We start from the raw sequence: 12,777 nt of genomic DNA on the forward strand, positions 1-12,777 counted from the left end.
ATTACTACATTGTCTCTATTTTTCAATTTTGTAGTGTATGCATCGAGCTTTACGTGTAGTAGCACTTTTTGATTCGAAAATTGAAAGGACACTAAGAAGACAAAGAAGGCATACACCACAAGAAGAAGGAGTGCAACATATAGAGGGAATCACTATAGAGCTATCGTTTGAAGAAAAGATGGCGGAAAACGAAGCAAATAGGCGAGCTCTTAGAGATTTTGCTCTATCGGGGACATAAGGATCCCAAACAAGTATAGCACGGCCGATGGTAAATACTAACAATTTTGAAATTAAACCATCATTAATTCAAATGGTTCAACAATCTCAATTTGGAGGTAATGCCGTAGAGGATCCAAATGCACACTTAGTCACATTTTTGGAGATATGTGATACAATTAAAATGAATGGAGTTAGTGACGATACTATAAGGCTAAGGTTATTCCCATTTTCATTGAGAGATAATGCTAAAATTTGGCTACACTCTTATGCCCCCAACACTTTCATCACATGAGATGATTTATCATGAGTATTTTTGAATAAGTACTTTCCACCGGACAAGACGGCTAAACTTAGAATGGATATCACTAGTTTTATCCAACAAGAGGGTGAATCATTATATGAGACATGAGAAAGATTTAGAGATTTGTTTCGAAAATGTTCACATCATGGACTTCCCGATTGGCTAATCGCACAAACTTTCTATAATGGTTTATCTTTTTCTACTAAAATGACTATTGATGCAGTCGCAGGTGGAGCTTTAATGGGTAAATCACCCCAAGAAATCCAAAATTTGATAGAAGAAATGGCTGCAAACAATTAACAATAGGCCAATGAGAGAGGTAATCCGAGGCGCCACGCAGATATGATTGAAATGGACACTCTCAACATGTGACTAATGTCTTGTTGTTCATCTAATGCACATATGACTTGTTGTTCTATATGTGGAGGTGAACATGATACTAATGATTGTGTTGATTTTGAGCAGGTACAATTTGTCAGTAACTACAATCGAAATGCTCAAAATAACCCCTACTCAAACACTTACAATCCGGGGTGGAGAAATCATCCAAATTTTGGGTGGAGAGATCAAGGCAACGCTCAAAAGGATGACCAACCCACCGGGATTCCAACCAAGGTAACAACAGGTAAATACTAAATCAGATTGGAAGATAGCGGTGGAGAAGTTAGCCAAGGGCATATCGGAAAGATTCGAACGAGTTGAGGGGCGACTGGACCAATTGGCTGGGATGTATAAAAATTTGGAGGTTCAAATTGCCAATGCAATCAATAACAGAAACCCTGGCAAATTTTCGAGTAAAATCGAAGTGAATCCGAGAGAGCATGTCAATACTATCACTCTTAGAAGTGGTAAAATGGTTGAGAGACCTGACTCTAGTAATTCAAGTGGTGAAAAAGATAAGGAACAAGCATACGAAGGAGTAAAAGAAAGTCAAAATGATCATATTGTTATTGATATTGATGTACCTCCTCCTCATTTAAATTCTAATGTGATTCTTTTCCTCACAGGTTTAAAAAAGATGGAAAAGATCGGGAGTTTGAAAAGTTTCTCAAAATTTTTAAACAATTGCACATTAACATTCCTTTCATTGATGCTATTACACAGATTCCCTCTTACGTGCGTTTCTTGAAAGATATCATGTCAAGAAAGAGGAAAATTGTAGATAACGAAATGATAGCGTTAACGGAAGAGTGTAGTGCATTGATTAAGAACAAACTCTCTCCTAAATTAAAAGATCCGGGAAGTTTTTCTATTCCTTGCACTACTGGTCAATTGCATTTTTCTAATACTTTATGTGATTTAGGTGCAAGTGTGTCACTTATACCCTTATAGGTTACTCGGAGGTTGCCATTTGAAGAGTTGAAAGCTACCAATATCACATTGCAGTTGGTGGATCGATCAATTACACATCCAATTGGTACTTTGGAAAATGTGCTCATAAGGGTAAGACAATCTATTATACCTGTGGATTTTGTTGTCTTAGATATTGAGGAAAATGTGAGAATACCAATTATTCTAGGACGACTGTTTTTAGCCACCGCACGAACTATAATTGATGTAGAAAAAAGTAAGCTTATATTACGGGTTAATGGTGAGAAATTAGAATTCAATTTGGTTAATAAAGAAGGGGGTATAGAGCCAATTGCTCTTGTTTCTAATATGCCATACGATGAAAAAGTTAACCAAGGAATGAATGCAGAAGTTAAATCTATAAATTTTCTTGGTACTAACTCTCATGGTGTAGGAGCAAGTGAGGTGAAAATAAGGACGGAAGTTGGCTTGATAAAGTTGCCATTCCATGAAGAAAGTGGTGAAAAGTTGATCCAACTCGAAAAAGGCAAGCAAATTTCATTCCAAGATGAAGTCGAGCCTTTATATGACAAGTGTAATACTCCTTCTTGGCATTTGAAGAATTTAGACTGTGGAAATCAACGCATGGCTCACCACATGATAAATTGGCTCGGGAGTTTCGACCCGTGGGGAGAAAATCGCTCCCTAATGTTCTAAAATGAGCCAAATCTTTTGAGTCAAGCTAATGACTATAAACAATAGCGCTAGTTAGGAGGCAACCCAACGATTTTTTTAGTTTTAATTTGTCTTTAATGTGTTTTTCATTAGTTGGTGTGAGTTTTAATGTTTCATTGGTTTTGTAGGGTTCGCCAAATCCGAAGGATCGCTTTTAAGGTTCACAAGGAATGCTAAAGTCGGAAAAAGGGAAGCTTAATTTTGGATTTTGTCTTAAGTGCCTAAATTTCTCGTTCATATCTTAAATTATGCACTTTCATGATTTTCAAGTGAGTTTCGGTGATAACATGTTTATATACACTCGTTAACTCATTTGATGTGCATTTCATACCAAAAAGTACAATTTTAGTATTAAAGTGCAAAAATAATCAAAGAATCTCAATCCTCGATTTGCAATTTAGAGGTGTTTGATGTGTTTTGGAAGGTTGGATTGAGTGTTTGGGATATATTACACTTGCGTGTGGTGGTGAAATTGTGAAAAAAATTCATCCCAAGTGTAATTCAGAAATAGTAGGAAAAAGTTGTCAGAATTGGAAAAAAATTACAATTTTTGCAATTGTTACAAAAATAGACCAATCCGAGCTCGGATCCGAGAAAACTGTCTAGGATCCGAGGGCTCGTCTGTTCTTCTGGCGACCCGGATCCAAGCCCAACTGATCCGAGGGCTGATCAAAACCGATATGAGCTCGGATCGGTTCGGGGTTAAAGCAGAAACGGGGTCTCAATTCCGCATTTTTTTAGTTTTTCTTCTTCTTCTTCACCGAAATGCTAACCCATCTCCTTCAATCTTCACTTGCATCCATTAATCTTCCAATTTTTCACTATAAAAACATCCCCAAACCTCTTGTGATCATTAACCCTCAACAAATTCGCATCAAACATCATCAAAAAGGGGTTTTAATCTTCACAAAGGGAATTAGGGTCGAATTGAAAATCTTCAGTTTGGGGTCAAATTTGGGCTTGTTTTTCCCGACATTTGGCATCATTAGCATCTTCTAGCATCACTCTACACCCTCGAGGTAACATTTCTCAACTTTCTTTGATATTTTACAATTCCCAATTTTCATTTTTATAGTTTTTTTGACATATTTTGGGAAATGCATAGTTGTTGAAATTTCTTATTGTATTTGTGCTACATTATGCTCAGAAATGTTATTAAACTTATTTTGATGCTTAGTAATGAGATATTTGTGGGTTTGGTGAAATTTTTCCTATTTTCTCTCATTTATTGGGTTAATGCACATTGTCACTTTTTGCTTGTAATTTCTTGCTCTCTTTGGATACTTTGGGCTTGTTTTAGGGAGTTAGAGATTTTTGTGCCAATTAGATGATAACATGTGACAATTTGGCCAAATTGGTATGAATTTCTTGGATTAAATTGCGAGGAAGTTGTGAATTGTTAAAATTGAGGATGCTATATGAATGTGCATTTAGATGTCGATTTAAGGTGATTTTAGAAGTTCTACTTCATGACACATCATTTTTGCAAGTTCATTATGCTTCGAGATTGTATACTATTCGTTAATATCATTTTAATTCTCAAGTTATAATCTTACATGGGCATTTTGATTGGAGTAGTGATTGGATTCTCATATATGCCATGTGATGAGATTTTGGATATGTAAATGCATTATAAATGTTGGGATTGTGTTTAAAAACTTGTCATGTGGGAAATTTTCTTGAATTTGGTGTTTGTTGGCAGGGAGTTTCGACTACTTATAGGGGAAACTCTGCTGAAATTTTTCAAATTCTTTTCCTTCATTTCGTTAGGGCCAATTTGTTTCAATCATGTTATCAATGTCTATCAGATCCTTTTGTTTAAAATGTGAACTAATTTTTACATTGATATAGGCACGATGGTTCGAACGAAAAGGGCTATCATTCGCACTCCTTCGCCTTCCTCGAGTGATGAACATACACCTTCATTGGCTAAAGAATCTTCTTCGCCTGAGTCGCCTCTTCACTCACGACGCAAGAGAGCATCCACAAGTCGAGAGGAGTCACCTCCGGGCTATGATACCACACAGTTCATATCGCTAGAAAATCAACAGTGGTATGTGGCCGGGTTAGCCAAGGAGATCATCATTGAGAAGCATTTGGTGCCTGAGGTGGACGATCATTACAAGGTGTCCACGGCATTTGGTCGACTCGGATGGGCGAACATTCTAAAGTTGCCGCGGCATTACTACTCGAACTTGGTGCAGAAATTTTATGCCAATGTGGAGGGTAAACAAGGACATAGTGGCAGTCAGATTATCTCTTGGGTTCGAGGCAAGGGGGTGGTCATCAATAAGGAGACAATTGCTAGGTATATCAAGTTCAAGGATGAGGGAGTAGATGTGAAGCTGACCAAGAAATTTAAGGCGCGTGACCCTTGGCAAATAAAAGAAGCGATAGCACGACTTAAGGGCCAATATAGAGATAGAGGAAGTTCGAAAAAGAAGATTGCATATGCCGATTCCTTTGAGATTCGGTATCATCTCATCTTTTATTTATTTGCGCATAATGTGCTGCCTAAGAAGAGTGGCAAACGCCAGCTGCTCAATAGCGATATATATTTCTTGGATAAAATGATGCATAGCGTGGGACGGCAACTGACTGGCATCCCTTTGGCCAGTATCATTATCAGCTACATGCGGACCACTGCTCGCATGAGGGCTGGCGAGACCTGCTTTGGCTTCCCTCGCCTTCTTTCCTTTCTAGTTGAGAAGCTCGAGGTTCCCCTTGGTGCCGAGAGAGCCCTTATCAGCAAAGCCGTTGATGAAGTCAATGCTCCATTGCTCAAGTCTTTGGGCATTCCAACGGACTTTGGAGCTTTATTGGTTTGAGACATTGCCATTGGTGAAGTTTCGACCTCCACTCAGCCTCCATCTCATCCTCGGCCTGAGCCAAGTGTTCAGGAACCTGGAGTGGACCGCGCCGGGCCATCTACCTCCACTCCGGTACCATGTCCACTGCCTCCCCCTAGGTCTAAGTGGCAAGAAGTGCTTAATGCCATATGCTGTATGGAGACGAGGGTAATGGAATGGATTGACCAACATGAGCACCACATGACGGAGTGGTTAGAGAGGCACAATCGGCGTCTTCGGGCATTGGAGAACCACTTCCAAATTCACCGTTCGCCTACTCCGAATCCCATTCCCGACAAAGGTCAAACTGCCACAAGCCCTGCGCCAAGAGGTGAAGATGAGGCACGAGATCCGACAGAAAAGCAACCTTGAAGATGTTTCAGAGATTAGGGGCTCTACGGCCTAGTATTCATTTTCGTTGTTTTGCTATGTTTCATTCTAGTTGTTTTGACTCTTAGAAGTCTTAAATACTTTTGTTAACATTATGCTCCTTTGGCACCGTACCCCCTGTTGTAGTTTGCGGCGATTTTGGATGTTCGTGATATTCATGAAGTCAACTGGATCAACATTTTATTATAGGGGAGTACTAGTTTCTTTTCCCTCCCTTCACATTGAGGATAATGTGAATTTTAAGTGTGAAGTAGGGGTTTCTATGTTTTGATTATTTTGTGGCTTATAGTGCATGTTTTTACTTGGTTGTGGTTGTTAAATGTTGTAATTGATTGTGAGAATTTTTGTGATGTGAAATACTTGTTGAAATGTGGGTTGCTGGCAGAGAGTTTCGACTATTTATAGGGGAAACTCTGTCGAAATACTTGTTGAAATATTTGGAGTTGATTGTGGGAATTTTTGTGATGTGAAATACTTGTTAAAATGTGGGTTGTTGGCAGGGAGTTTCGACTACTTATAGGGGAAACTCTGCCGAAATTTTTTCAATTTTTTTTTCAAAATTGCACTATGGCCTAAGAAATCGTGATGGATTGTCAAATTTCCTTATTGGTTGAACAAATTCAAATATGTTTTTGAAGAATTTATTTCTTTCATGACTTGTAATTAGTATTATATGATTATGATAAGTGTATTTTAGAAAGTATACTTAATAAAGTGGGGACAATTATGCCTTTATTTCTATCTTTAATGAGATCTCCCCTTTCACTTTGATTTACAAATAGGCGATTAATATAGTCTATTGGTAATGTTTTTCCATTTCCATGACAAAAGAGGGTTATATATATATATATATATAGATATAAAAGAGCAATAAATTTGCACTGACGACTTAAGTATTGAGTAACCGGGAATCTTCATCTAAAAATATCGATTTTCGCGTAAAAAGGTATTTGGATTAAAAAGGTGTGTGAACTTGATGTGTAAGTGCGGAGTAACCGGGGGTTTTCGCTTAAAAGTGTCGACATTCGCGTAAAAAGGCATTTGTAATATTCAAGTGTTGGTATTTAGTATGTATTTATGATACCCTCATGTAGTAAAATTTTGAAAAAAAAATTGATATAAAGGAAAGTATTACCTTGTGACTATATGAGTTGGTTATTTGTGAAGACAAGTTAAGGTGAGAGAATGATTTGAATGTGGTTAAATTTATGTATAATTATTTCCCCTTTATGGAGTATTATGAGTATTGAGTGCATTTTAAAGAATTGCATCGTGATTAATAGTCGAGTTGTGAGAAGTGAATTTGAGAAAACATATTTCCTATTGGGCACTTGAATTATTGCTCGAGTGGTTTATTGTATTGCCTGAGGACAAGCAGCGATTCAAGTGTGGGGGAGTTTGATAAGTGAATATTTCACATATATTTCGTACAGTTTTGCATGAGCTTTTGTCATATTTTTAGAGGATCATAGCCATATTTAAGCTCTTTTTGGTGCAAATTGCCTCAAGTGTTGTTTAGTGATCGGAACTTACAAAATGAGTAGATTAATGCATAAACATGTGATATTTTGTAGGTTATTGGTGCATGAAACACTTACATAAGATAAAAAAGAGGCAAAGTGCTAGTTGGAGGACAACGTACAAGTGAAACAAGGAGCGATAGAGGAAAGAATTTGTAGCTGGAAACAGGGGAGAGGGATCCGAGCCCGGATCCATTCTCATCCCCTGTGATCCGAGCCCTCGTCTGATCTTCTGGAGAAGGGGATTCGAGGCCATTTGTTCGAAATTTTCTCCATTTGTTATCTTGCAATTGTCTAGTTAAGATTTGTAGGTAGTAGTAATTATAGATTCTCTTGCTTAAATTGATTGTACTCTAAATAATAGAGTAAGTGAGGATCTAGTACTTGAAACATCGCTCTCTTTGGGATCGATCCGATATTTGCCCAAAACTACTAATTTGACCTGTATACTTGCAGTCCAAACAGGTAAAATTCGGAATTAAACTTGTACTTATATCAAAAACCTGTCACGTAAGTATATATATATATATATATATATATTAAAATTTTATGTATATTGTCTAGTGATTCTATTCTTTCTTCTAGTTGACTAGTTCTCAGCATTTGATATTCAATAAAAAAAAACCTGTCATCTACAATGGGGCAAACAATGGCTGCAGTGTACCAAGAACCATGGTATTCTTGTTCATCACTTTTGACCTCCACCATCATCCCCTTGTTGAACTTCTTCTCCTTTGTGTTTCCACTACATTTTACTCGGAGTTTCATGTCTCTAGACTTTATCTCCATCTTAACTGAACTCCTTTGCAAATCAAGCATCTGCTGCCAAAAAATGAGAAGGGCAGTGAAATGAACAATGCTCATCTAGAGAAGTATAATATTATCTTCACATGATGCAGCGTAAAAAATGAAAAAGATTTTCTTGAAGAAAACAAGATCATGAAGCAGATAAGGAAAAATGATCAGAATAATACTTTGGGAGCCGCAACCCATTTGTCCTTGGTCCAATCTTGATGAGGCCTCAATTGGACGTGTTCAAAATCAATTTTCTCATTTGTATTCCCGAAAAAAAAAACCCTTGTACTTGAAGCCATCATAGACTTCGGATATATGACCCACCCTCCAACCTTGCCCTATCTAATCCTCCATTTTCATATTTCTTATCTTGGTCCTTCTCCTGTGTATAGTCCAACCTGGTTTTGCTAAAACCCATCTTAGTTATGCTTAATTCCATCAAGAAAAGATTCTTGTTTTAAAAAAAGATTGTTTTATCAAAGAAGAATTTTTGGCTTTTAAGAAAAATGGCTACTTTTGTGGGTTTTGCATCTTTTTCTTCTTGGGTTCTTGAAGAGCATGGCAAAGAAGAAGGGGAAGGTCAACGACAAGAATAACATGTTTAGGTCTCTTGTGTCTCTTTTTCTTTGACAGATTATCTTTACAAAACTATGAGGATTCATCCTGTGCTTCTCAATATGAGATACAAGGCATTTAGACAGCTTTTTGTGCTTTTTTTTTTTTTAATTTTTGCCCTAGTATCATCTTGATGTGCCTAAAGGAAATAATTGGTGTTATCAATTTCACCAAGACTAATGAAATGTATAATATGGTGGTGAGACGTGTGAGAGGGGAATCAACTCAACTAGAAGCGAAAATGTTTGAAGAAGAAGTAGATGATTTTCAAAATTCCTGTTGAAGATTTTCAAAATTGAGAATTGGCCAAGGATTATTCAGGATCCCGAGCCCGATTCTATGGAAAGTGAATCAGATTTTCGAAACCTATCAAACTAGATCCGTGGACGAATCCATTAATATTTTGCCAGGTCAAGTAGAAAGTGGCTTATTGCAGAAAATTACTTTCCCACTATCTAGAATTCTCTACAAAAACAAACACCATAGTTCAAGTTTGTGTTTGTCCCACTTGGCACAAAAAGTAGAAGACAAACAAATTTCAAATTTTTCTAAAGGATATTTATCCAAGTTCTTTTGTACATAAATTCTGGACAAATAAAATCGAAAGGAAAGTAATTTAGAATCACAATTTGAAGCCATCTTTGTATCTTAAACTTTGTTTTTGTTTAGCCATATTCATCTGTAATTAGGGCTGCAAACGCATCGAGCCGCTCGCGTCAAACTTGACTCGAGCTCGAGTCGAGTTCGAGCTAGCTCGAGCTCAAAATATTAAGTTCGTTAGCTCACGAGTCGACTGGCGAGCTTGAGTGTATATATATATATATATATATATATATTATATTTTTTAAATTTTAATAGTAAATTTACATATATATTCTTAATATATTTATTATTTATTAAAAAAATATTTTTTATTTGATTTATTTTTTAAAAAATAAAATAATTATTTTTTATTTTTTGCGATCTCGAGCTCAAGCTCGATCTTAAAATTGTCAGCTCGTCGAGCTCGAGCTCGAGTTCGAGTTCAATGAAATTAAATCAAGGCTTGGTTCGATTAGACCAAAACTCGACTCGACTCGCCTCGCATGCAGCTCTATCTGTAATATCCCCAACAATTCCATTGATAATCAACGGGCCTTTCAAAAACTTATTCTAAAATTTCCTAACAAACTTTTATGTTCATTAGCTGTTTTCACCAGAAAAACCTTTATAGCATCCAATTTATACACTTTTCTAGTGTTACTTTTCTTTTTCTTTTCTTTTCTCTTTTTTTTTTTTGTTAAGATTACCAGATAGAGTCCTGCTTAAACAGTTATCTAAGGCCACTCCATAGATAAAAGCCTAAAGAAAATATTGACATTCTGAATTTCATGGTGGCCCAAAAATTTTTTGGCTTCTAGATCAATTTGGTGTGGAAAATCTTTTGGTACAAATACCAGAATCACGTGTCTTGCACGGGTTCTAGAATCCGGTGTTATGTATACGTTTTGTGCTTTCCTTCAATTGTTATTGATTGTAGAATATAAATGTGCTTTCGTTTCAACGAATTTGCAATGGTGAAAACATGCAATTTTAATTTTTTTTTCAACGAATTTGATTGCAAGAAAAAAGATTCAAAGCTGATATCTGTAAGTATGAATAAAAAAAAATTCAATAGTAATGATGTATCTACTATCAATATATAAAAAATTAATTGTTAAGTATATTAGATTCATAGATTATCCTAGATTTTTCACAATATTTGCTAACTTTTTCATTCATGGGGAATCCTTTCAGATTGCAATCACAGGTTTGAGGTATCGCAAGAAAGGCCCTTAATTAGGAGGAGGGATGAATTGGGTTTTAAGATGGGTTGCTTACCAAAAAAAATTTTCAAAAAAACAAAAAAAAAAAAGCCCTTAATTTCCACACGTATCTTTCCAATAATGAAAATTTCTTTTTCACTGCTATTTTAATCGTTCAAAAGTGATCTTAAACAAACAAGACTGAACTTGCAAGTTATGGAAAGAGCTATCATGGTCAATGATACATGCATATTTGTTTTTTTATCTCATTGATTCGTGAAAAAAAAAAGTTTTGCTAATATAAGTATGAAGTTAGGCTTTTTAGGAAGTTGAGTATGCTCTTCAGTTCCTTTCCTCGACAGAGATGTCTTCAGTAGTGGCGCAACCGCATGGTGTCAATGGTGGACAATTGTTTCCTCCTTTCTTCCCCCGCTCTCCTAACCTTCCAAAAATTAACAAATAAACTTAAAATTTTGAAAACTTTTTATGTTTTTTTTATGCTTACCCCTCCTCAATTATGAAAAATACATTTTTTGCTTAATATATATTGTTACACCACATTGTGAGAAATTTACATTTCCCTCACGTTACCACTCCAGATAATCAACTTTTTTTAAATATCTCTCATATGGTACAAAAGTTTTAAAGGTCAAATTTTATATTTATAAAATCCTCTAAATACTTCACACGCAATTTTTTGCCAGTATACAGGTCGAGATTGAATATAGGGTATTAAGGTTCGAATCCACAAGGAAAAATGTTAATTACTGGCACTACTAACACTCTTATATTATTTAGACAATCAACAAAATAAAGGAAACAAAACTAAGCTAAAAGCCTATTTGACAAACAAGTTTTTGACCAAGTTTGTCTGCTACAAGTTTTTTAACAACTTTAGTTACAATAATCTCAAAAAACTTCTCAAAATTTTTAAACTATACATTTCAAATTATTCAAAAATTTACACACTTCAAAAATTTTCTTATAAATTCTACAGTAAAATTTTAGACAAACACCAAAAAAAACTCATTTGTCAAACGGGGCATAAATTTTGTAAGAAAATAACAAATGAAAGCTCCTTATGTCATGGTATACCTCACCACTTATGCAAGTGTAATTTTTGGATCATTGAGTACTACTCTCTTGATTAGTTATGGCGTAACTTACTTATGCATTAGAAACTTACTCTCATAGTGAATCAACTATACTTATAACTAATTCATACCTACCCTCGTGGTTATGAAATTAGTTACACATTAATTACCTCTATGAAATTACATGAAATGAATCACTAAAACTACAAAGACGCACATCTACTCTCGTGAGTGTACTCCCTAGGTTTAGCACTTCTTGAACTAGTGTTAAATTTCAATTTTTATCGAAGAAACAACACCTTTAGATAATCACAATTAATGGTACCAAGTTAATCATGATTTGATAAGCAAAAGTGCTAAATAACTTGTTTAAAATAATATAATCAAATAACCAAATAAATATCACAAACAAAATATAGAATGTTCATGCATAACTTTAGGCGTAAACTTTAGTTAAACATAAAGAGAATGAAAGAAAAAATCATACTTGTATTATAATTAAACATAAATTTCAAATATAAGAGTTAAAGAGTTGAAGAGACGGAACCCCTTGTTACATGTGAGTAACATCTTCTCCATCTTCAAACCTCAATCATCATCCTTGTTTAGCATAATACAAGATAAAATAAAACTATACTAATCTACCTAAATTAATAAACTAAGAAAAACTAGTAAAGACTACATTTTGGTAGTGTCTCTAGCCTTCCAAAGTGGTCAAATATGCTCTCCAAGGCCCCTATATGTAGAGGATTACAATTCCAAGTAATCATCTTAAAGTTGGTGCTAGTTGACTCTTGGAATCATCAAAAGTTATTTCTCTAAATTTTCACACTCTTCTTTACAGCTACAGTCGAAATTTTGAGTTGTAGATGAGTTAGAAAAGTTGTGTGAATGTAGAACAAGTTGATGGGTAAGTTGCAGAAAATAAGAGAGAATACACGATCTCATGAATATGTGATCTGAGCTCGCGTATTCAGAGCTCACATTTTCACTTCTATAAATTTAGTACCACTTCAACTGATATTTTCTTGATGATGGAGGCTGAACTAGGTTATGAAAGTTGTCGGCCTATGAGTTAGCTTTCCAATGCATCTAGAATTATCCAATTTGAAGCTCTATAGACTGATAAATGACCAAAATACCCTTAACTGGTCACAACTCTGTTTCAGCTTTCGATAACAGAAA

General features: G+C 35.5%; 1 non-coding gene across 1 annotated transcript; it reads right to left on the reverse strand.

The window, feature by feature from the left end:
• Window positions 1-565: 565 nt before the first annotated feature.
• Window positions 566-672, reverse strand: LOC113764325. The gene has a single exon (XR_003467596.1). It is a non-coding gene; the product is annotated as a small nucleolar RNA R71 (small nucleolar RNA).
• Window positions 673-12,777: the final 12,105 nt, after the last annotated feature.

This window comes from Coffea eugenioides, chromosome 2 (assembly GCF_003713205.1).
Source record: "Coffea eugenioides isolate CCC68of chromosome 2, Ceug_1.0, whole genome shotgun sequence".
NCBI lineage: Eukaryota > Viridiplantae > Streptophyta > Magnoliopsida > Gentianales > Rubiaceae > Coffea > Coffea eugenioides.